This window comes from Lepidochelys kempii, chromosome 11, assembly GCF_965140285.1.
Source record: "Lepidochelys kempii isolate rLepKem1 chromosome 11, rLepKem1.hap1, whole genome shotgun sequence".
In the NCBI taxonomy this organism is placed as follows: Eukaryota; Metazoa; Chordata; order Testudines; family Cheloniidae; genus Lepidochelys; species Lepidochelys kempii.
In genome coordinates, this window is record NC_136390.1 from 7,000,559 (window position 1) to 7,025,373 (window position 24,815).

Consider the following 24,815-nt stretch of genomic DNA (forward strand, 5'->3'; position numbering starts at 1 on the left):
ATTGGCTGCAGGAGTCAGGATACTAATACTTAAGTTCAATAGCAGCAGCAGTCCAGTGGCTGCTCAATGCATTCCTAGCTGGTAGTTGTGCTTGGTCCTGTCTCTAGCCTCGCTCCAGCCCCCAGCTTCTTTCTGACTCCAGGCTCTGACCCTCCACTATATGTTCTGACTACAACAGTAGGTAACCCTCGCCATTAGGCTTTGGTGACTCCTGGCTCTGACCCTTGGCTTCACTCCCAGACTCTCCCCTTCTGAATTCAGCTCTAATTGCTAGGGAGGACTTTTGCTCCAACCATTAGGAAGACTGCCCATGACCTGGTTGCTGACACCTACTGTCATGAATATAAAGGGAAGGGTAACCACCTTTCTGTATGCAGTGCTATAAAATCCCTCCTGGCCAGAGGCAACATCCTGTTACCTGTAAAGGGTTAAGAAGCTCAGCTAACCTGGCTGGCATCTGACCCAAAGGACCAATAAGGGGACAAGATACTTTCAAATCTTGGTGTGGGGGGGAAGGTTTTTGTTTGTGCTCTTTGTTTACGTGGTTGTTCTCTCTTGGGACTGAGAGAGGCCAGACAGAAATACATCTTCTCCAACCCACCCTAATCCAAGTCTCCAATATTGCCACCAGTAGAGGTAAGCCAGGCAAGGCGGATTAGTTTATCTTTTGTTTGATGTGAATTTTCCCTGTGTTAAGAGGGAGGTTTATTCCTGTTTTTTGTAACTTTAAGGTTTTGCCCAGAGGGGGATCCTCTGTGTTTTGAATCTGAATACCCTGTAAAGTATTTTCCATCCTGATTTTACAGAGATGATTTTTACCTTTTTTTTAAAAAATAAATAAATAAAATCATAGAATCATAGAATATCAGGGTTGGAAGGGATCTAGTCCAACCCCCTGCTCAAAGCAGGACCAATTCCCAGTTAAATCATCCCAGCCAGGGCTTTGTCAAGCCTGACCTTAAAAACATCTAAGGACGGAGATTCTACCACCTCCCTAGGTAACGCATTCCAGTGTTTCACCACCCTCTTAGTGAAAAAGTTTTTCCTAATATCCAATCTAAACCTCCCCCACTGCAATTTGAGACCATTACTCCTCGTTCTGTCATCTGCTACCATTGAGAACAGTCTAGAGCCATCCTCTTTGGAACCCCCTTTCAGGTAGTTGAAAGCAGCTATCAAATCCCCCCTCATTCTTCTCTTCTGCAGGCTAAACAATCCCAGCTCCCTCAGCCTCTCCTCATAACTCATGTGTTCCAGTCCCCTAATCATTTTTGTTGCCCTTCGCTGGACTCTCTCCAATTTATCCACATCCTTCTTGTAGTGTGGGGCCCAAAACTGGACACAGTACTCCAGATGAGGCCTCACCAATGTCGAATAGAGGGGAACGATCATGTCCCTCGATCTGCTCGCTATGCCCCTACTTATACATCCCAAAATGCCATTGGCCTTCTTGGCAACAAGGGCACACTGCTGACTCATATCCAGCTTCTCGTCCACTGTCACCCCTAGGTCCTTTTCCGCAGAACTGCTGCCTAGCCATTCGGTCCCTAGTCTGTAGCTGTGCATTGGGTTCTTCCATCCTAAGTGCAGGACCCTGCACTTATCCTTATTGAACCTCATCAGATTCCTTTTGGCCCAATCTTCCAATTGGTCTAGGTCCTTCTGTATCCTATCCCTCCCCTCCAGCGTATCTACCACTCCTCCCAGTTTAGTATCATCCGCAAATTTGCTGAGAGTGCAATCCACACCATCCTCCAGATCATTTATGAAGATATTGAATAAAACCGGCTCCAGGACCGACCCTTGGGGCACTCCACTTGATACCGGCTGCCAACTAGACATGGAGCCATTGATCACTACCCGTTGAGCCCGACAATCTAGCCAGCTTTCTACCCACCTTATAGTGCATTCATCCAGCCCATACTTCCTTAACTTGCTGACAAGAATACTATGGGACACCGTGTCAAAAGCTTTGCTAAAGTCAAGAAACAATACATCCACTGCTTTCCCTTCATCCACAGAACCAGTAATCTCATCATAAAAGGCGATTAGATTAGTCAGGCATGACCTTCCCTTGGTGAATCCATGCTGGCTGTTCCTGATCACTTTCCTCTCATGCAAGTGCTTCAGGATTGATTCTTTGAGGACCTGCTCCATGATTTTTCCAGGGACTGAGGTGAGGCTGACTGGCCTGTAGTTCCCAGGATCTTCCTTCTTCCCTTTTTTAAAGATTGGCACTACATTAGCCTTTTTCCAGTCATCCGGGACTTCCCCGGTTTGCCACGAGTTTTCAAAGATAATGGCCAGTGGCTCTGCAATCACAGCCGCCAATTCCTTCAGCACTCTCGGATACAACTCGTCCGGCCCCATGGACTTGTGCACGTCCAGCTTTTCTAAATAGTCCCTAACCACCTCTATCTCCACAGAGGGCTGGCCATCTCTTCCGCATTTTGTGATGCCCAGCGCAGCAGTCTGGGAGCTGACCTTGTTAGTGAAAACAGAGGCAAAAAAAGCATTGAGTACATTAGCTTTTTCCACATCCTCTGTCACTAGGTTGCCTCCCTCATTCAGTAAGGGGCCCACACATTCCTTGGCTTTCTTCTTGTTGCCAACATACCTGAAGAAACCCTTCTTGTTACTCTTGACATCTCTGGCTAGCTGCAGCTCCAGGTGCGATTTGGCACTCCTGATAACATTCCTACATGCCCGAGCAATATTTTTATACTCTTCCCTGGTCATATGTCCAACCTTCCACTTCTTGTAAGCTTCTTTTTTATGTTTAAGATCCGCTAGGATTTCACCATTAAGCCAAGCTGGTCGCCTGCCATATTTACTATTCTTTCGACTCATCGGGATGGTTTGTCCCTGTAACCTCAACAGGGATTCCTTGAAATACAGCCAGCTCTCCTGGACTCCTTTCCCCTTCAAGTTAGTCCCCCAGGGGATCCTGGCCATCCGTTCCCTGAGGGAGTCGAAGTCTGCTTTCCTGAAGTCCAGGGTCCGTATCCTGCTGCTTACCTTTCTTCCCTGCGTCAGGATCCTGAACTCAACCAACTCATGGTCACTGCCTCCCAGATTCCCATCCACTTTTGCTTCCCCCACTAATTCTACCCGGTTTGTGAGCAGCAGGTCAAGAAAAGCGCCCCCCCTAGTTGGCTCCTCTAGCACTTGCGCCAGGAAATTGTCCCCTACGCTTTCCAAATCTTCCTGGATTGTCTATGCACCGCTGTATTGCTCTCCCAGCAGATATCAGGAAAATTAAAGTCACCCATGAGAATCAGGGCATGCGATCTAGTAGCTTCCGTGAGCTGCCGGAAGAAAGCCTCATCCACCTCATCCCCCTGGTCCGGTGGTCTATAGCAGACTCCCACCACTACATCACTCTTGTTGCACACACTTCTAAACTTAATCCAGAGACACTCAGGTTTTTCTGCAGTTTCGTACCGGAGCTCTGAGCAGTCATACTGCTCCCTTACATACAGTGCTACTCCCCCACCTTTTCTGCCCTGCCTGTCCTTCCTGAACAGTTTATAACCATCCATGACAGTACTCCAGTCATGTGAGTTATCCCACCAAGTCTCTGTTATTCCGATCACGTCATAGTTCCTTGACATCACCAGGACCTCCAGTTCTCCCTGCTTGTTTCCAAGGCTTTGTGCATTTGTATATAAGCACTTGAGATAACCTGTTGATCGCCCCTCATTGCCAGTATGAGGCAGGAGCCCTCCCCTCACAGACATTCCTGCCTGTGCTTCCTCCCGGTATCCCGCTTTCCCACTTACCTCAGGGCTTTGGTCTCCTTCCCCCGGTGAACCTAGTTTAAAGTTTAAATAAAATCCTTCTTTTAAGAATCCTAGTTTAAATAAAATCCTTCTTTTAAGAACCCGACTGATTTTTCCATTGTTCCAAGATCCAGGGGTTTGGGTCTTTGATGATTTTGGTAACCAATTGGTTAGGCTATTATTCTCAAGCCTCCCCAGGAAAGGGGAGGGCTTGGGGGGATATTTTGGGGGAAGACGTCTCCAAGTGGTCTTTTTCCCTGTTCTTTGTTTAAAACGCTTGGTGGTGGCAGCATACTGTTCAAGGACAAGGCAAAGTTTGTACCTTGGGGAAGTTTTAACCTAAGCTGGTAAGAATAAGCTTAGGGGGTCTTTCATGCAGGTCCCCACATCTGTACCCTAGAGTTCAGAGTGGGGAAGGAACCCTGACACCTACCATGTAGATTCTAAACATAGCTCTGATTGGGATTAACCAGTTTGAGCTGAATCCCCGCAGGGTCAGTGTGTGCATGTGATGTCTGCTTATACTGAAGCAGACCACATGTGACAATTATAGCTGAAATGGCCAAGAGTTTCTCTACCACTGAGGCAAAAATGATCAATGAATCCTTGCAAAAGGGCAAGTATTTCTGAAAGGAGGCTACGTCCCTTTGGGATTTGTCACGATGATGCTGAGTTTGAGTTGAACCAAATGGGCCAGATCCTCAGCTAGCGTATATTGGTGTAACTCCACTGAAGTAACTGTAGGATCTGATATTAAAAATGGACATATTGGGCCAGATCCTCAGCAGGTGTAAATCAGCATAGTTCCATTGAGGTTACATATTTGAATAGTCCCATTTAATTTGATGGGGTTACTTGCATCAGTAAAAGAACTCTTGTGCATAAGTGTTTACGTGAGCCTATCCTCAAGTCACACACTCCAAGGGTACAGATAATTTTAGCGGAGTAGAAGAAGGTGAAAGTCTAACCGTAGCATGGGAAACAGAGTTTAATCATTCTGAAACGATCCTCCTGGGATGTGTCTGAAGACTCAGCAAGGAGAAAAGGGATGAATAAATGATCTACATGCTAAAGTTAGAGAGAAGAAATAGGAAGACTGCAGGCTGCCTGTAACCCATTAGGAAGGAATGCTTCTAATGTGTGTGTTTCAATGTTCGCTAAAAATGCACTAGAGGGGCACAGAAGTGACTGAAAGCCAAACTGGTGGTCTGAATTGTGATACTTTCTGTTTAAACTGGGAAGCGTATTCACCCCAAAATGGATCTTCGTAAAAATTTACCCTCACAAAGTGTTTGCAAAGTTATAACAATATTGAAAAACGCTGACAAAACTCCATGCAATGTTTTGTCTTTATTAGGGTGGTCACACAATTTTCATAGCAAAAGTTCACTCAACTTTTTCAAATTTTGATCTGAGTCGGTTGCTTGGGATTGGTCCTGTAAGCCCCAATGCATTGTTTGTGGTTTCCTGATTGAACCCCAGGTCCTTTGTAGGGTTAATCAGAAATTATTCTGGATACCTTTGTTTGAGGAAGAGAATGCAGTTATCCTTCTTTCTGAAAGACAGTGTAAAATATTAGGCTACAACCAAAGCAAGAGAATAAACTGATTATTGATCCATCTAACAATTATAGCGTCTTTTGCTTCATATTTACATAGTGTGCCATCTATGTTTACTCCTACATCTGTTATTATTATGGTGGTTGTTATGTCAAGACTCCAGCTGAGATCAGGGCCTCTTTGTGCTAGGTGCGGTGCACACATGTAGCAGAATTGTCAATTCTAAGCTTCCAAAAATCACAAGTGAGTCCCTCAAAAATCATGAGCTTTAAAAATAAAGTGTTAGGAACCCAGTTTATTTGCCTTCTAGCTTTTGAACCATGTTTTTATACCTTTTCTCCACAACCAGGAGGGCTAGAAATGTAATATTTTAAAAATAAAAAGCTCAGATTCTGGTGTATTACCATGATGCCAGGACTTAAGACTATAAGAAAAACCTCACATATCGCCAGATTCACAATAAAACTGAGAGGATCAATGCTGAATAATAAGAGATAGTTCAGGCCCCTGAAAGCCTAAAATCGAAGGACAAGACGCTGCCATCCTTACTCATTGTGAGTAGCACCTTACTCTATCAGTCGCCTCGTTGAAGTCAGGACTTTGTTGCTGTTACATGTGTGATCCCTCCTGTGTGATAGCAAACCGGCAGGATTCTCCTGTCTTGGCTATTTGTCCATTTGCAGCATAACCATCCTTTTAGTTTTAAGGTAGAAGAGCTGCAGGAGAGACTTGAGCAATTAGAAAATTACTACTCAGCATTGTAATGACTGCTATTGTGGTTATCTGAGCCAGGAGTGGGAAACAGGACTTGGGCCAGTGTCAGGTTGAGAAAAGCAGGCACACTGGGTAGGCAAAGGATAACAACCAAAATCCTTTCCTGTGGCCATAAAACCGCAAAATGCACTTGTCCTTAAATTGGAAATTATCAACCTAAAATATATGTAATGAAATAGCCACATTAGAACTACAGAGAAAGCAGCAGTCTCGTCATTGCTGCTTCCTTTCTGAGGGACCCCCACCATCTGGAGAGGGTGATCCGTCTTGTGGCCCCCCTGTATGATGGACATATCTGAAGCAGCTTCCCTCTGACTAGAACAGGATAAGACTGATGCACATAACCTTTGCCAGAAGGGAATGAAATTTACTCCTATTAATAGACAGATAAGAGCTTAGCAATTGGCTTAGGAACAAATTTATGTTTGTTCTTTCTTTCAGACCCCATGATACCTACTTGTTTGATGAAAAGTAACCAAAGTTATTGTTCATTAGAAGAAACAACTCAGGTGCTCTAAGTTTTGCCAGAAATTGCATATGATTTATAATTAACCAGCTCTCCAAGAGAGTCCTTAAGCCCTGTAGTAAAGTTCCATGAAAGGAAATTTATCACTCTTCAAGGATTAGTCTCCCCTGGAGACACATGAAGGAGGAACAGGGACAATTAGGGACTCAGAATGACTTCTTTGTCTACCTAACAACGTCCTTCTGGGGATCTTGAAATTGGACACCAGGGAGTGACTGAACTTTGTGTGCTCTTCTGGGCCACAAGAGATCCTGTTAAAATTTCACTATGGTTCAAAATGGCCAAGGGAGAAAAATACAGATGAGCTGCCTGGAATGGAAGCCCTAAAGACTTTTAGAAGTTGTTTTATGATAAACTTGAACTCAGCAGGATTAACAAGTTTAAATACTTATCTCTCTGATCATTACAAGATCTCTCTAATGCCCTATTACTCATGCAGACTGGAGATCTCATTTAGGGTGGCAAGTTGCAAAAAAACACATTATGCTTCATGGCAGGTGGTAGTCAGTTATTGACATGACTTGGGAGACACCACAATGCAAAGTCTCCCACCAAAATAATGTTGTTCTATTATGGGGGATAAAGGAAACTAATAATGAGAGGGTTTATCTTATTGCCCCTTTTGGAAGGTACTCTTTACTTTTTCTGTAGCTGGGGATGAGTCGGGAATAGCTGGCAGGTGATGGTGAATCCAGAGCTGGCTGCCAAGCAGAAAAGACTTATGCTGAGCTGCTTCTTTATCAAGCCCAAGACAACGCTTGAAATACAATGATTCTGTTCAGGGCATGAAGCCCACAAGGGTGCTGTTGGACATCATGCGTCTATCATCCCTGAACCTAAGGAGACTGTAATGCAGCTGTGTCCAAGAAATGCAGAAAACAATGAATCTAGAAACCAACTTCATGTTTGCCTTTGTTGTAGTATCACCAAAGGACATATTCATTAATCACTCATTTAGGATTCTACTACCCCTCAAATAATTAGCACACTGCTTTGTAAATTCCTATTTCTCACTGAAGGCCTCTGATCATAATCCCATTTGAATATTCTCAGCAAGCCTGAGAGTAGCACCACAAATAATTTGGCAATTTACAGGAAAATTACCACAATGAAAGTGGTACTGAACACCTCAAATTGGCGATGAAGGAACACAGATTTCCTGCTGGATATTCCTTTGGCCCAATTTTGTAGACTCAAAAAGGCTTAGGTAAGCCTCTGAAAATCTAGATGCTTATCTGACCTACATAAGAGAATCAGTCAACTAGACACAGTAATACAGCCCATCTCTCTCCCAACCCCCAGTTTGAGTTCCAACTTTGTCTCTTCGTTTACCATGGACCACACCCTGTCTGGAACTGTATACAGCACAGACAGCAGTTGAACAATATGCTGCAAGTAAAGGTATCATTACCACCTGAACCCAAACCTTGTAAGATCAGCCTATCACAAAGAATAATGGGATATGGAATAAGAATTTTGAAGGATTTACTAGCAACTGTCATTGGAAAAGTAGCTCAAGATTCTATGGAGTAAACTCAAGACTTTTGAACTATATTAGAGGTGTGTGCGCACTTCAGCACTTGGATCTAGGTCCTAGGTTGGATTTCAGCCCCATACAAAGGTAGCTAGCTTTATATATCTGGATTATGGTGTGAATCTCTCTCTCCAAGTTACATCCTAACCAGAGGTGTTGTCCTAAATCTCAAGGGTACTGGAATGGTGTGGAACCTCCCCTGCCAGCAGGACCTTGCATGCACCGTGCATGTGAGGTCCCATTGGTGAGGGCAGAGCAGTGTGCTCTGCAAAATGGTGTCCTCCATGTGGTGCACACAGGGCACCTTTTCACAACCTTTTGAAGTCATACTGGAATGGAGTTCCAAGCCACTCCAGCTCCATTACACCACAGGTCCTAATGAATCAAAAGGTGGTTTTGTAACCAACGCTGCTCCCTGTATTGTTTGTTAAATTTGATCACCCCCAATGCAGATCATTGTCAAAACAAACTAGATTCTACCTAAATTTTCATTCAGCAAATGTATAGAGGAGCTTCACCTGCAGTTCCTACCATGATCCACATCCCTACTTTGCTACCCAGGAAGGAGGAATGACGAAGCTCAAGCTTCGAAAAGGCAGGGAAACAAGCCCTCTGCTTTCAGCTGAAGGTGGGGGGCCACCCTATGTGTGGTACTTACATGGCCCTCATCCTCATGCTATCTGAGCACCTCACACTCCTTTAATGTAATTTATCCTAAACACCCCTATGAAAGAGGGGATTATCACAATTTTACATATCGGAGATCAAGACAGAGAGAGACTCCGGGGGTGTCTACACAGGGATAAAGAAATCTGAAGTTGGCCTCAGTCAGCTGAGTTGGTCTTACAGGGTTCAGGCTGTGGGGCTGAAAAATTGCCGTGTAGATGTTCAGGCTTGGGCTGAAGACCAAGCTCTGGGACCCTCTGAGGAGGGAGGGGCCCAGCGCTTGGGCTCCAGCTTGAGCCTGAATGTCTACACAGCAATTTTAGTACCAAAGCCTGAGCCTTGTTCAGCTGGCCTGGGCCAGCTGTGGCTCTTTTATCCCTGTGTAGACATACCTGCAGTGATTAGACCAAGGAAGTCTGTGGCATAGCAAGGAATTGAATGTGGGTCTCCCAAACTATAGGCTAGGGGCCCAACCATTGGACCATCCCCCACTCGTCCTTTAACTCCTGATTCTATGGTGCTATAGCCACAGAGGAAGCATTTTTAATAGTTTGAGCCTGTCTCCTTGTTCTAGAAGACACTGGTAGAACTTCAGGGGAAACACATCCATTGCCCAGCTGGGACTGTCTAGCATGAGCCTCATAGATAGAAGAGCCCAGAGCAGAGTGACAGGCTCCCATGGGACTCTCCTCCAGTACCTCTCAGCCAAGTGTGGAGCTACAGTACAGAATCCTCACTAGGGGTAGATGGCGGGGAGGGGAGAGGACACAGAAATGATGCTCCAAGCCAGGGGTAGTCAATAGGCGGACCGGGGACCAAATCCGGACTGCCAGACACTTTTGAACAGACCGTGAAATCTTTTTATCTCCTTATCATCATTGTTGTTATTTCTGTATTATTTTCTCTGGAGTCCGGACCTTGACCAAGACATTTGGGACCTTGACAAGAGAGAATTGATTACCCCTGCTCTAAGCTGAAAACCAGAGAGCCGAATACCCCCACTCTAGGTGCATAGCAGGGAGATGAAGGAGAGGCAAACAAGCAGAGTAGCTTCTGATGGGGCTAATCAGAAGGATTTATTCACCCAAAGAAAACCACACAGCCAAAGAAGGCGTGCGCGTGTGTGCATGAATGCTCATATTAGAGGTTAATAGCTCACAAGCAAACTACAGCCCCTTTAGCTCACTGATCCCAGCCCTCTCTAATAAACAGAAGACGATAACCCAAACCCAGCAACTGTCTCTGCCAGTCCTCCCCTCTGGGCACAAAGTGCAAGCCCTCCTTCCCCTCCCCACCAGAAACCACTCTCCAATGACTCCCCTCCCCTCTCTCCTTTATGTGGCTGACAACACCTGGTGGGTCAAAGATAATTAGACCTCAATTATCACTCCTTACATATTCATCTGTGATGCTTCTAAGTCCCTGCAACTTTCTGCTTCTCCAATTAGCATGTTCTGACCCAGCAGGCCCCCAAAGGGAGAGAGAGCAAGGAAGAAAGGGATTAACCCTTCACAGACCAGCCACAGGACCAGTGTTTATTTAATGGTATTATTATCAATCTACCTCCCATTTAGCACTGATTTCCCTCTTCCATGTCCTCTTTCCTCTATCCTCTGCAGCAAGCCCTGTCTGCCACTTATCAGAGGTCTTTGTTTCTTTTAACCTCTGATCTGCCAAAAACTCCCTTAATTACCTGGTCTCTCTCTAAAAAAAACTGAGGAGTACTTGTGGCACCTTAGAGACTAGCAGCTTATGCCCAAATACATTTGTTAGTCTCTAAGGTGACACAAGTTACTCCTCATTTTTTTTTGCTGATACAGACTAACACGGCGACCGCTCTGAAACCTGGCCTCTCTCTCTCTGTCCCAGACTCTTCTTTCAGCCAAGACATCTTCCCAGTACTCCTGTCCCCTGATAATTCTGATGCCATAGGGCAGTACCAGAGCTTAAATATTTAATCATCCACCAGGCTACTAGATACAGCGATGACCTTGAGAAGAAAGGAGTGATCTCAGCACCGGTCTGGGAGCCAAAAGCTTGGGTCCAACACTGATGTCTATTGTAGTTTGGGGTAAGTCACAGCTCTTCTCTGTGCCTCAGTTTCTCCACCAGTATAATGGGGATAATTCCCTAATATCTAAAGCGTGTTGCAAAGACCAATTAGTTAATGAATATAATCTATAACCCGCTCTAAAGACTTTCTTCACAAAACCCTTGTGAGGCCAGAAATATCCTCTTCTCCATTATACAGGTGGAGAAATTGAGACACAGAAAAATTAAATGACTTCCCCAGCTGACCTAAAAATTCCATAGCAAAGAAAGGAATCAAAGCCATTTTCCCTGAGTACCAAGACAGCACCCGAGACAGGACCCATCTCCCTCTCGGCTCTAATGTAGGAAGCGTAATTCACACATGAACCACCCTCCAGGTCACTGCATCAAAGGTGTTAAATATTTGGCGAGGATAATGTTTGCCCGATTCTGACAGTTAAGCAATGAAAGGCATTTGTATAGTCCTGCGAAATTGCACCCAAGAAAGCTGAAGGGGCAACGTGAATAATACAAACACAAGGTCTCCACTCCGCTGTGACACAGGGTAACCCGAGAAGTGGTTCTGCCCCTGTGGGCTAAGTATTGAACCGACGTATAGAATTCAAGTCTGTTTCAAACACTGTAATAGTGCAGAATTATTTTTGGCTCAGTGAGTTTCATACCTCAGTAGTGGATAACCATCTTGACAGCTGACCTTCTGTTAGTTCTCAAGTTTAAAAACTGATCTTATCCAATGGATCTATCAAGCAGATGGAGAAGAAAATTAACATTTTTTTTTTAAAAAGAGGATGAAAAACAACGACATTTTGGAGGGGAGGGAAGGTTACTTTTGTACATTGTACAAACCAATTCCAATCAAGCTTTTTTTTATTCATATTTCTGCTTCCATTCTGCTTCTCTATTAAGTGCCTGTTACCAAATTGTCTGTTTCTCACAACGAAGGTGCTAAAAGCAATGCAGCTCAGATATACACATTTTACAGCATGCCCCGGGGTGGTACAATCCAAGCCCTAAAAGAGAACGCTGCTTTAAATGAGCATTGAGTGTTTGTACAGATGCAGTCTCTGTGGCAGTCTCTGCAAAATGCCACACAGCAGAAATCTGGCATCTAGAGGGCAGCCTAACACTCCATCAGGCTGACTTCTCACCAGGAACACACAACATGTTCTCACCAGGAACATGTCTTCAGAGACGCACATGCAAACTCCTGCCTGCGTTAGTATCCCAGGAGCCTGCAGACATCTAGAGAGGGATCAGAGTAACAGCCGTGTTAGTCTGTATTCACAAAAAGAAAAGGAGGACTTGTAGCACCTTAGAGACTAACCAATTTATTTGAGCATAAGCTAGAGAGGGATGCAACTCACGACTGACCCACCTGCCCACCCCACACCTGTTTTGAACCATTTCCCCTCCTCCCTCCCCCCACTGTGACCCAACATAGCAATAACATTTGCATACCCAGATAAGCCAACTGAATGAACATATATGGAGAGGGCTACCGGGGCCCATGAAGTTTAGGGGGTTCATAGCTTCCTCCCTGCTGGCTTGTCAGCCTGTCCCCGGCACTCAGCTGTGAGAGTCTAGCTATGCATCACACTCTGCTTAATCTGAATGTGTTAAAGCTCTTTATCTCTGTGACCGTCACAATGCCCATCTCTCCAGCTTTCAGGCACATTCACCCTTTTTTAAAACAGCTTCAATACATATTTCATTGAGGCTCAATCCCGACGCATCATGAGATTTGCAGTGTGTTGCTGCATAGGAAACCAGCGCAAATGACAAAAAGAAATGGAGGCGGTCAGCTGCTCCCTTCTTGTACTGCCTGCCACACTGTAATCCTGTTGGGCTCAAATGAAGTAAGCCTTAGGCAGGTGATGTAGTCCCAGGGCACTGGCCTGGCACTCAGGATCCCTGGGTTCTAGGCCTAGCTCTGCTGCCAACCTGCTTTACTTCTGTTCCCCCAGCCAGCCTTTGTCTTGTCTAAGCAGACTGTGAGCTCTGCAGGACAAGGACTGTCTCTTACACCAGTGCTCAGGGGAACGTTAGTAAGTTCTACTATCGTACAAATAATGATTTTCATTTTCCAGGAACTTCAACTGCAGGGGCTGGTGGGGAAGACCTTTGTCTTAGAAAGTAAGGTACCCAGGTACTACAGCGATAGGAGCCTCCTCCACACAAGAGAGGAAGCCATGCACATTCCAGCTGAGCAGCCTGCATGGCTGAATCAAGGCTAAGGCAGGATTAGTGAGTGGAGCTATGTGTAAGCGGGGAAATAGTCCCGCTATTGTGGGGAACTTTCCTGGCTTCTGCACTACCCTGGTGATGTGGGCTAGCGAAATGATCTGAGTCCTCGCTCCCACTTCCTTTACTCAGTGGCCTCCCTGCCCTTGAGGACTCCCCTTCCACTCTCCTGTCTGGCAGAGTCCTCGTAACCCCAACAAGGCTGGGCCCAGGATTCCTGGGAGGCTCGACCCCCAACCCTGCTGTGGTCACCTAGGACAAGGGCTAGGGTATCCCCACTCTGGGGTACTCTCTCTGCACTGCGCACTTCTCTGACCCACTGACCATTACATACAAGTTAAAGCAAATGCAAGTTATTTAATCAACAACTAATTTTAAAAAGAATAAGGAAAAATGGGAAAGGTGAAAGGAAGCACATCACCCCGCTCTGTGGCAGGGAACATCACAAACAGCGTCTCTGGAACGTCCGGGCTGTTCACAGTCTGCTCCTTGTAAGTCCCAGGCCTCCTGCTCAGGCCCTGGCCGTCCTGCAGGGATGCTGTGGGTTGGACACTTGCTCTGATGGTGGCCACAGGCTCTAAGTGGCAGGACCCTTCCTCCCAGTGTCGCCCCCGCCCTGTCGGGGTTACGATCCACACCTGGCCTGCAGAGCCTCTTGGCTGAGGCGTCTCCCTGCGCTGGGCCTGCTGCTCAGGGTCCCCCTCGGTCCCCCCAGCTGCTCACCGCACCCAGCTCCGGACTGCTCCAGCCCCAGCTGCACTCGGTCTCTGCTGCTCGGCCTCCAGCTCCCTGGGCTGCTTCTTTAGCCCCTCTGGCTCTGGTTGCTGCAGCTCTGCTCCCAGGACAGGTCTGCTCTGCAGGCTGCTTCTGTGACTCTGCTCCCAGCACTGACCTGCTTTTCTGGCCCCTCTGGCTCTGGTTGCTGCAGCTCTGCTCCCAGGGCAAGTCTGCTCTCTCTGGGCTTTGCCTCAGGCTTTGGGGCTGCAGCTCTGCTCCCAGGAGAGGGTCTGCTCTCTCTGGGCTGCTTATCTGGCCCCTCTGGATCTGGCACAGCTCTGCTCCCCAGCTCAGCTTGGGCCCCTGCTGTCTCCTTAGCTCAGCCCCACTCTGTCTGACCCAGGCAAATCCAGCTCACACGGAGGACGGGACCTCCCTGGCCTCCTGACTCCCTGGTTAGCCTGCCAGCCCTGTCATGCAGGCTGACCTGGAGCATTGGCCTCTCCCCATTGTTCCTGGGGACTGTCAGTCTCAGGGTCCTGATTCCCCATCGACCCTTCCCCCTTTTTAGTACTGGGAGCTAGCAACCAAAACACCCCCGCTGAATGTTAGCAAGGGGGCAACAGTCCCCTTATATATGCTTCCCAGCAAGCTGCCAATCTGAGGATTTCACAGGCTTTTAGAAAACTGACCTCGGAGCAACTTTTGAAGAAGAGCGTTGTATAATCAAAACACTCAAAAAATACTGCCTTGATTAGAATGCAGTAAACTTACCTCTACTGTACCATAACTTCCTGGTTCTCCTTTATTTCACTCATTCCCCTTAAAATTAAATGATACCCATTTAAAGTATTAGCTTCATACAAATAATACAAAATTAAGGGATGTGTCAAGTTAAAATCATAGGTCCCTGTTATAGCATTTGAGTATTGAAATTAGAGTCATTGTTTCATAAAATGAATGCAAGTAACATGTACCTTGCCGGTTCACAAAAAAATGTCACCAATAGCCTTTAAATTTATTTTTCCAACCAACCCATTATTATTTTCTTTGCTTTTCCTCTTACATTTTCTCAGTGTCACAACCTCTGCATTCTGAACTGGTTGGATCTCTCACTGTGTTAAATGAATAATGCCCAAGTGCAGTAATTCAGAAGAGCCACCCACTGGGCCAAATTCTGCTGCCACTTACACCTGTTCTACTCCAGTGCTGCACTGGAGTGACTCCAGATTTACAATAGCATAAATGAGAGCAGAATCTGGCCCATTGTTTTTACTCACGTTCAGATTTTGTCCTTATGATTCTTTCATGTGTTCTTCTTTGCCGCTTTGATTGTTCTTCTGATTATCTGTGGGCATTTCCAAATTCAAGAGAGCTACATTTGATCCATCCTAGCTTTTAAAATCAAATGATAAAAAGGATTTATTTTTTTAAAGTTTTCTTTTAAGTTGTCGGTTGCTTTCTTCTTTTCTTCATTAGTTATACAGTGCCATCAGTGTGCATGGCTCTTTGAAGACAAATGCTATTTAAAACCAAAATCCTAGCCTTGATGAACTTACACTTGAAGACCGCAACGCACCAAAGTAATTAAACGTGTGGTTGACTCTGAGCACATGAACAGACCCACTAAAGTCACTAACTACTGTGTGTAGTCGTTACACCTCTGCATAGATGTAAATAGAGCTGTCCGGAAATGGAAATACCTTCCACTGAAAAATCTCGCCGTTTTGAAAAATGTCCCAAACCTGAAATTTGACACGGGAAGGGATTTCTGGGCGGAGAAACATCCCTTTTGACACAACAGAAACAAGAATTTTTTTGGCCTGCCTGTAAGGTTCTTTTCCTCCAGGTGGCAAGTGAAATTGGCAATATCCTACCAGGTGCGTAGCCAGGGGTGAGCCAGCCGTCTGATTTCCTGATGGGAAAAAAAAACTCAGAATGTCCAAGCAACGTTTGAAATTTTTTCTCAGAAATTTTTGATTTTACACAAAGAACATTTTTTTTTCTGTCAGAAAATCTCCCCAACGGAAAAATCCCAGCTGCCTCTAGATGTAACCCACTCTCCTCGGTGTGTTGCTCCTGGCTACTTTAGGCAGCTCCCTGCACAGCAAGCCAGCTCCTGCAATTCCCTTCCTCGGGCACCTATCTCTCCTCATGCATTGTATGGGGAGCCTGGGTGATTCCACTAGAGCAGGGGTGGCCAACCTGTGGCTCCGGAGCCACGTGCGGCTCTTCAGAAGTTAACATGCGGCTCCTTGTACAGGCACCGACTCCGGGGCTGGAGCTACAGGCGCCAACTTTCCAATGTGCCGGGGGGGTGCTCACTACTCAACCCCTGGCTCTGCCACAGGCCCTGCCCCCACTCCACCCCTTCCCGGCTCCATCCCCTGAGCCTGCCGTGCCCTCACTCCTCCCCCTCCCTCCCAGAGCCTCCTGCATGCCACGAAACAGCTGATCGGGAGGCCCAGGGAGGCGCTGATCGGTGGGGCTGCTGGTGGGCAGGAGGCGCTGGGAGCAGGGGAGGGACAGGCTGATGGGGGCCTGCTGACGTATTACTGAGGCTCTTTGGCAATGTCCATTGGTAAATTCTGGCTCCTTCTCAGGCTCAGGTTGGCCACCCCTGCGCTAGATCATAAGGCAGCTAGGGATTAGGTATTGCAATGCTCAGCAGAAGAAGGCCCAAGTCTCTCTAAAGATCTGGGCCATAGAATCATAGAACTGGAAGGGACTTCGAGAGGTCATCTAGACCCGTCCCCTGCACTCGTGGCAGGACTAAGTATTATCTAGACCATCCCTGACAGGTGTTTGTCCAACCTGCTCTTAAAAGTCTCCACTGATGGAGATTCCACAACCTCCCTAGACAATTTATTCCAGTGCTTAACCACCCTGACAGTTAGGAAGTTTTTCCTAAAGTCCAACCTAAACCTCCCTTCCTGCAATTTAAGCCCATTGCTTCTTTTCCTTCTTGCCATTGTGTGGTCACTGGAGAATTCTGCTTAAAAACTGATGGCATAGTTTGCTCTACGTCTTGCACAACCTTAGTAGAGCTCCACCTCCTGGACACTCATCAGGTTGTTGTGTTTGGCTCCCCCTACGCTGGACCTGTGTGCTCTAAGCTTCCTGGTGTCTCAATAAACTCCAGCCTCTTTGGCTTCCCTGTGGTACAGTGGGTGCTTTCTTCCCCCTTCCCCGCTTCTTGGAAGTGGGGCGCCTCAACTCCAGAGCCCTAGGACCCCCAGGATTAGTGTTGACCCTGCAAATGCCCCAGTAGTTTGAGCACACATTTTTCCAGAGCTCCACCCTTGTGGGCATGCTGGGTTTATTGCTGACTCTTCAGGGATATGAGAGTTGAAATCAAACAGACCCATAGGTTTGTAAGGGTTCTTCACACAATCTCTCTTTACAAGCGCTGCCTTGAGAAATATACTGAGCTTTACAAAATAATAAATCCACCTGTATGTATTTTCCTGCCTCAGTTTCCTCACCCCTCTCGAGCATTCTTTGTTTTTTCCCCTAGGCTTCAGTCAGCCCATTGCTTCCAATTGAATGGTAACTGTTCAGATTAATGAACCACTGTCGTCAACCCAATGTCACCGATCCTTGGCATTTCAGTCCATCATGGGGGTAAAAAGACAACTGAAGAGGCAACTATGACCCACATTCAAAATGGAGTTTTCAGTCTGACATAGACACCAAGAGGCAGTCCCCATTATCAAACAGAATTCTCAAGCTGTACATAGGCAGATTCCCCAAATCATCACACCTGCCAAGGTAACTTTACTTGGTTGCCGATGGCAAAACTGGAGCATTTTAAAGGGCCACTATCATTCTTTAGAGACTATGGGTAAAATTTTCAAAAGTTCTGAGTGATTTAGGAGCCTAATTCCAATTGAAACACAATAGAATTTAGGTCTCTTAGTCACTTAGCTGCTTTTGAGCATTTTATCCTTAGTAAATCTCACACAATGCCCTCTGCCCTCTCCAGTTACATAACAATATCTAACTGCTGCTCCAAAATAAAACATGTTATTTCCTTAGGTTTGCTAAGAGCTACTTTAAATGAATACACACAGGCCCAGGGAATTCCATTCCTGAACTGCTTTTAGGGTCAGGATTTCATTTCAAAATTACTTAGTGAATTTTAATTACTTAATGAAGGTCATGTAATATTTATAAGTAAAAAGAATACCCAGACATACCATAAATAAAGGAAATATAGTCCTGAGGAAATTACTTAATTAGCATTTAATTACTATTAAAGAGGTCTATCAATTACTAAATATTACTTACAGAATGTGCTGGCTCTTTTACTGCTAGTACTATTCATCATTTAAGTGACTAATTTAATCTATGTATTTATTTTCCCCTTTGGGTAGCTCATTCCTGTAAACTGGGTTACTGGTTAAGAGTCCAACCCTGGAAGGTTTTATTCACATGGGGTTGATTGCTACCACAGCTTGTCAGCAGGGTTTCACCCTGCCACTTTCTGTACTAAGACACAAACCTCATCTATTTGAGCTAAAGGCACTACTAACTGGCAGATGAAGTTTGCTGTTATCCTATGTAGAGCAGCTATAAACACACACATTGAAAGCACTACCTCTTAACAAAAGATGCTCATCTGAGGTCTATTAAGTGTCTATTTCAGCAAAAGTTTTATGACAGCCCCATCAGAGGTCAATGTTATGTTTCACTGCATATAAACAGAGAAGTTAAATAAACACCATAAATACATTTGCTGGAAGATCACAATGTAACACAATATTATTTCTTAGAATTCAGAAACCTAACACACAAGAACCCCAAAACAGAGACAGGTTTCAGAGGAGCAGCCGTGTTAGTCTGTATTCGCAAAAAGAAAAGGAGGACTTGTGGCACCTTAAGTCTCTAAGGTGCCACAAGTACTCCAAAACAGAGACAAAGCAGGCTGCTCCCTAAAACAGAAAGATACAACTCACCCCACCATATTCTAGGCTAGGCGTCTGCTGACAGGTTCGGATCACACGCTTCCCTATAGGTCCTGCTAACAGGTTGAGGAAAAAACCCTGAAATTTAAAGTGACAGCCTATAGTTTTCAATACACCACAGTCAAGAGCAGGATTTGAACTCAAGACCATCACAGTGTACTCATACACCACCCAAGCAAACATAATAGCTGCACTAAGTAGCAGCAAGATAAGGTTGTTATCTCTTGTGGAATGAGCAATTGACCAGCAGCATCCGGAGACCCAGCCCCAGTGCTAGAATTTTGGTGCTGGCCCTGAAAAGGGCTCCACTAGAGGATGGCTCTTTTGGGCTGATTGTTGCTTAGAACGTGAACCAGTGTTCCATGCTTCATGTACCTTCATTTTGCTTTATGATACTCAAGGGAGATGCCATGAGAAGGCCGCAATCACATCCCCCAAGTGTCACTTAGGGGTCAAACCGAACCACAATGTAACCTACCAGCTGCCAGAATACTTAAAGACAAAGATCACTTCCCCACATTGCCTTTATCCAGAAGCTAGCAGGAGCCTACTGGGGAGCAGAGGCAAATGTTCTATGAACCTCAGTCTGGCCCTGGTATTTGCTGCAGCAGAATATTGAGCAGCATTTTGGGGCAGAAGTTGGCACATGCATCTCACTGATTTGCAGCTGCATATGGCCACCTGTATCATTAGTGGTTGCCTTAGCCACACATTAACATCTAATTTATATATGTTGAGTCATATAGTTTCCTAAAACTTCATGGAGCGCAATGACAGATAAAACAACCTGCTGCACTTAAGGCTGACAATGGTTCCAACGGCTGCAAATAAGCAAGGGATACTTCCCATAAGAAGACCTGCCTACATCCAGAAGAAAATACTGTGACAAAGCTCTGTCCTTGCCTCCGTGGGTCCCGCATTTCCTGGAAGATATCGCTAGCCTCAGAGGCTCACTGTGACCCTCCACATAACCCTTCTTTCTGTAGAGACAAGGGTCACAGTCTACTGAGCCATTTTCATCATAAGCCAGCAAGGGAGGTGAGGAGAAGTTATCCTTCCTTGCACAGTCTCTGTTGTCTCCCAGTCTCAGTGGTTAATCAGGGGGCAGAGGTCGGGGGGGAGCCCGGGCCCACCCTCTACTCCGGGCTCCAGCCCACAGACCCTAATAGTATCAGCTATGGTAGCTGACCTTTTAGAAACATGACATGTACAATTCCCTGGACTACTTCCCCCACAGCAGCCCTCACTTCCTCAAACTCCACTTCACCCTTACCTCAGGGCCTCCTTCCTTGTGCCTGATATGGTGTGTACTACTCAGCCTCTCCAACAGCACAACTTCCTCCCACAGCTCCTGACATGCACCCCCACCTGACTGACTGGGAGGCTTTTAACTAGTTTCAGCCAGCCCCTGATTGGCTTCAGGTGTCCCAATCAACCTAGCATTCTCCCTGCCTTCTGGAAAGTTCTTAATTGGCCCCAGGTGTCTTAATTGACCTGGAGCAGCTTCCATTTCACTTAACCTGGTACCAGGGATTTGTTTAGCCTGGAGCTAATATATCTATCTCCCACTACTTTTCTATAGCCATCTGGCCTTGCCCCGTCACAATACCTACACCTGCAGTTCCTGCTGACTTGTTGTGACTGTCTTCACAACGTTCTTCTGCAGCAGCTGTTCATACACTCATGTCTCCTGCTGCCGGTCCAATGCCAATTTTGGATGCACTATGGCACATCAGGAGTGGTAGATACGCTGGAGGGGAGGGATAGGATACAGAAGGACCTAGATAAATTGGAGGATTGGGCCAAAAGAAATCTGATGAGGTTCAATAAGGATAAGTGCAGGGTCCTGCACTTAGGACGGAAGAATCCAATGCACCGCTACAGACTAGGGACCGAATGGCTAGGCAGCAGTTCTGCGGAAAAGGACCTAGGGGTGACAGTGGACGAGAAGCTGGCTATGAGTCAGCAGTGTGCCCTTGTTGCCAAGAAGGCCAATGGCATTTTGGGATGTATAAGTAGGGGCATAGCGAGCAGATCGAGGGACGTGATCGTTCCCCTCTATTCGACATTGGTGAGGCCTCATCTGGAGTACTGTGTCCAGTTTTGGGCCCCACACTTCAAGAAGGATGTGGATAAATTGGAGAGAGTCCAGCGAAGGGCAACAAAAATGATTAGGGGTCTGGAACACATGACTTATGAGGAGAGACTGAGGGAGCTGGGATTGTTTAGCCTGCAGAAGAGAAGAATGAGGGGGGATTTGATAGCTGCTTTCAACTACCTGAAAGGGGGTTCCAAAGAGGATGGCTCTAGACTGTTCTCAATGGTAGCAGATGACAGAACGAGGAGTAATGGTCTCAAGTTGCAGTGGGGGAGGTTTAGATTGGATATTAGGAAAAACTTTTTCACTAAGAGGGTGGTGAAACACTGGAATGCGTTACCTAGGGAGGTGGTAGAATCTCCGTCCTTAGAGGTTTTTAAGGTCAGGCTTGACAAAGCCCTGGCTGGGATGATTTAACTGGGAATTGGTCCTGCTTCGAGCAGGGAGTTGGACTAGATGACCTTCAGGGGTCCCTTCCAACCCTGATATTCTATGATTCTATGATCAGGGCCGACAGCTATGTCCTTATAGAGTGGTAGAAACTCTGGGACAAAGAATTTGGCATGCTGACAAACTGCAGAAGCCTGAATTTATACCCACCTGTTTGCAACCTAGGACGTGGATCCTGGACTAGGCTTAACAGGCTGCTGACTGGAATATCCACAGTGACTGCCATAACACAGAGATCTGGTTTAGCCCAATCTTCGCAGCGTGACTGCGGGGCAGCAATGCAGATGGTCCAACATATGGTGGAGGAGCGCACACTTAGAAGCTTGGAGGGTGGACGGCAGCATCTTGCTACCCTTGCTGCAGCAGTCAGATGGCTGAATAATCTACCTATCAACTTGTGATGCATATGAAAGAAGAAAAAAAGCTATTGTTGGTCATGCCACACACTTTATCAGCACCCTACAATTTCTCAGTCGAGTAAGGAGCAGGACTTGAGCAAGGATTTGCAGGATGGGAAGACAAATCCAATATTGTCTTGATGTTCTTACAATTTTGATTTTTTTTCCCCTGACAGTTCGCACAATGCCCTGTATATTCCGATTAGGAATGAACAAAAACCATCCATATCAGTCATTCATATACATATAAACTGCTCAGTATTCATATTTACTGCTCAATGATCCTATTTTTTTGCCCTTCGGTAACAGTGGCAAATGATGGCTGGTTCAGAGGAGAGTCTCCATGGTGGTCCAAAAAAAATACAGTCTAGTGCCACCCACGCTCCTCCAGCCGTTTAAAGGTATATAGCAGTTCGAATCCCATTAGGCATTAGTTACATGACCTGTTGCCCACATGTCTAATTATGAATTTTCTCTGAATGTATTGTAGGCTCAAGATAAACAGGGTGTGGGGGAGAGGATTTTTGCTTTTGACCTAGATTGCACAGTTAAAAAAAGCTTTTTTTTTCTCCTGCTGGTTTTTTTAATTGGAACCATCTGTTATTTCCTTTGTCTCCTCTAAAGAACCAAAACATATATCTGATCTGGTCTTGTCTCTATGTAACATGAACATAAGGTGCCAAGAACTAGGGATGGGTAGGTGTCAGAAAACATGAAATCTGATACTCCTGGTACCAGCGTCATTGAATGAGAGTGAGAGGAAAGACACAAGGGCTCTGCTAACTTGTTAAAAGTTCTCATCCTCTTTATGTCTCACCTACATGGCTCAACATTACCAAGTGAACATTGGTGGCTGAGATTATATTGGAGACGCTATGAGAATTTTCTTTTCCCCCCCATGAAAAAAATTAAATGAAAATGGGAAAAAAAGCTTTTCAGTGCAATTTCCACTGAACATTTGGATGTTCTGTGGAAAAAAAATGAAACTGAAATTTATCAGCCAAAACCAAAATGTATTTTTTTTGGATTGAAAATGAAATGGTCTATGGAAAGCAACAGAAAAGTTTGTTTAGTCAAACAGACAGTTTAGATGGAACGTTTTTGACTAGCCCTAGATACTACCACTATCTGATAACTGTGAATGAATGCTGACTCTGTATTGGGGACCTCTGAACAAATACTTAAAGTTGAACTGCAAAGGGAAAAGTTTTCTGCCCTTTTTTGCTTCTTCATGATCTACCTAGATTCTCATATGGTGCCCCTCACCATGGTATCCGCGCACCTCCCAGAATTATGAACTGCAAACATTAAATACTTTTTACTTTCTTCCCTCCAGTCATCAGGGGCTGGGCTTCTTTTTCGGCCTTGGTGTTTGTTTAGGAAAGCGAGGGTCAAAAAAATGGGCTTTGCCGTTAGCTTTGAAGGCCCTAGAGACACTTCTTGATTTCTTCCATGTGTGTGCACGCCACAGTGACAGGCCATTTGCCCAGGACGTTCTGTATCACAGAGGTGGACAGTGTCATTGTACCAATGGGATGTGGTAAGATCCGTGGGTTAGTTAGCCTAGTCACATGGATGGGATATTCAATGGGCAGCCAGGATGAGAGGGGAGCCCAGTGTTGTGTAATGATCCACAGGTCTAGAAGCCAGGGTCAGTGGGTCCTGGGCGACTGATGCCTCCACATTGCCACTGAGGAGCAAGAAAGAAGAGGATCCGACAGTTACTAGAGGGTTAGGCACCACAGGAAGTACTGCCCAAAGAGACAAGAGCAATAAAATCCTGCCTGATTGGTCCACACCAAGTATTTAAACCAGGAAGTTGCCTCAGGAAGCTGTCTGAACAGCAGGTCAGACTCTAGCTTGCTATGGCTACAGACATTACCTTTAGCCCCAACTTGTTCCTGACTCCTGCCTTCTACTCTGGACCAGTTTGACCTTGGTGCACATCTCCTGAACCAACTTAGTAACCAGTCTTGACTCCTGTCTTTGACCCCGGCCTGCCGCACACTCCTGGGCTGGCCGCCTACACCCTGCCCATTACATGCTGCTCCACAGAGAGAACATCATGTTCCAAATCAAGCATGGTCACTCTGAGCTTGGTGGTGCCATAACTGGGTCCAGAGAATGGCAATCATCCACCCCGGAGCTCACAGAAATGTGAATCACCATGGCTAAGTCCAAATATGTCTGGTGGGAGCATAATCCTGTGTTAGGATGTACAAAAATGACAGGAATGAAAGACAGAAATCACACAGAGCACTTCTGCACAAGCACCATCTTCCTCTTGCTAGTAACAGGAAAGAGACTAAGCAGGGGTGCTAACAGCTTCATTATTACTTCTGGATCCCAATTAAGGCTATATCCCTTAAGACCCACACCCAGTCCCTAACCATATTCTTCCCCTCTCTTCTCTGTGCAGTTTTGCACAGAGGGCATGAGAACTTACTACCACCTAGTGCGTAAACCTTTCTTGTGCCACATCTTCCATCAGCCTTGCTTCTGTGCAAGGAGTTTCAGGACGAAGGACTTAATTTGCCACCCTACATTGAACCATAGAATCATAGAAGATTAGGGTTGGAAGAGACCTCAGGAGGTTTTCTTGTGAGACTTTCCCCTACTTCCCTTCTTCTGGGCAGCAAGAAAATACTGCAAGAATAACCTTGGAATTTCACTCTTTGTGCTTCCAGTCATGTCCAGAACCAGATAGGGAGTGCAGCTCTGACTACAAATTGAACAGGATCACCAGAACATTAGTAATGAAAGGATATGGGACCTGTTACTTCCAATATAATTTGATCCAGGTTGGAGGCTGTTTGAAACTGGTCATTTGTTGGTCTCAGTCCATTTCTTAATGGATACAAGCCTTTTGGCAGTCTCATCAGATTGAACAAATGAATGGGCAGAGACACAGAAGTCACCTGCCACCCCAACAGATGGCTCCTCCAGATGATTCTCTTTGGCAGGGTTGGGGAAATGTCCATAGACTCAGTCCATACTACGTCTGCTCGTTAGACAGAGAATACTTTAGTCTTGAGTGCCATTATTTCTTGA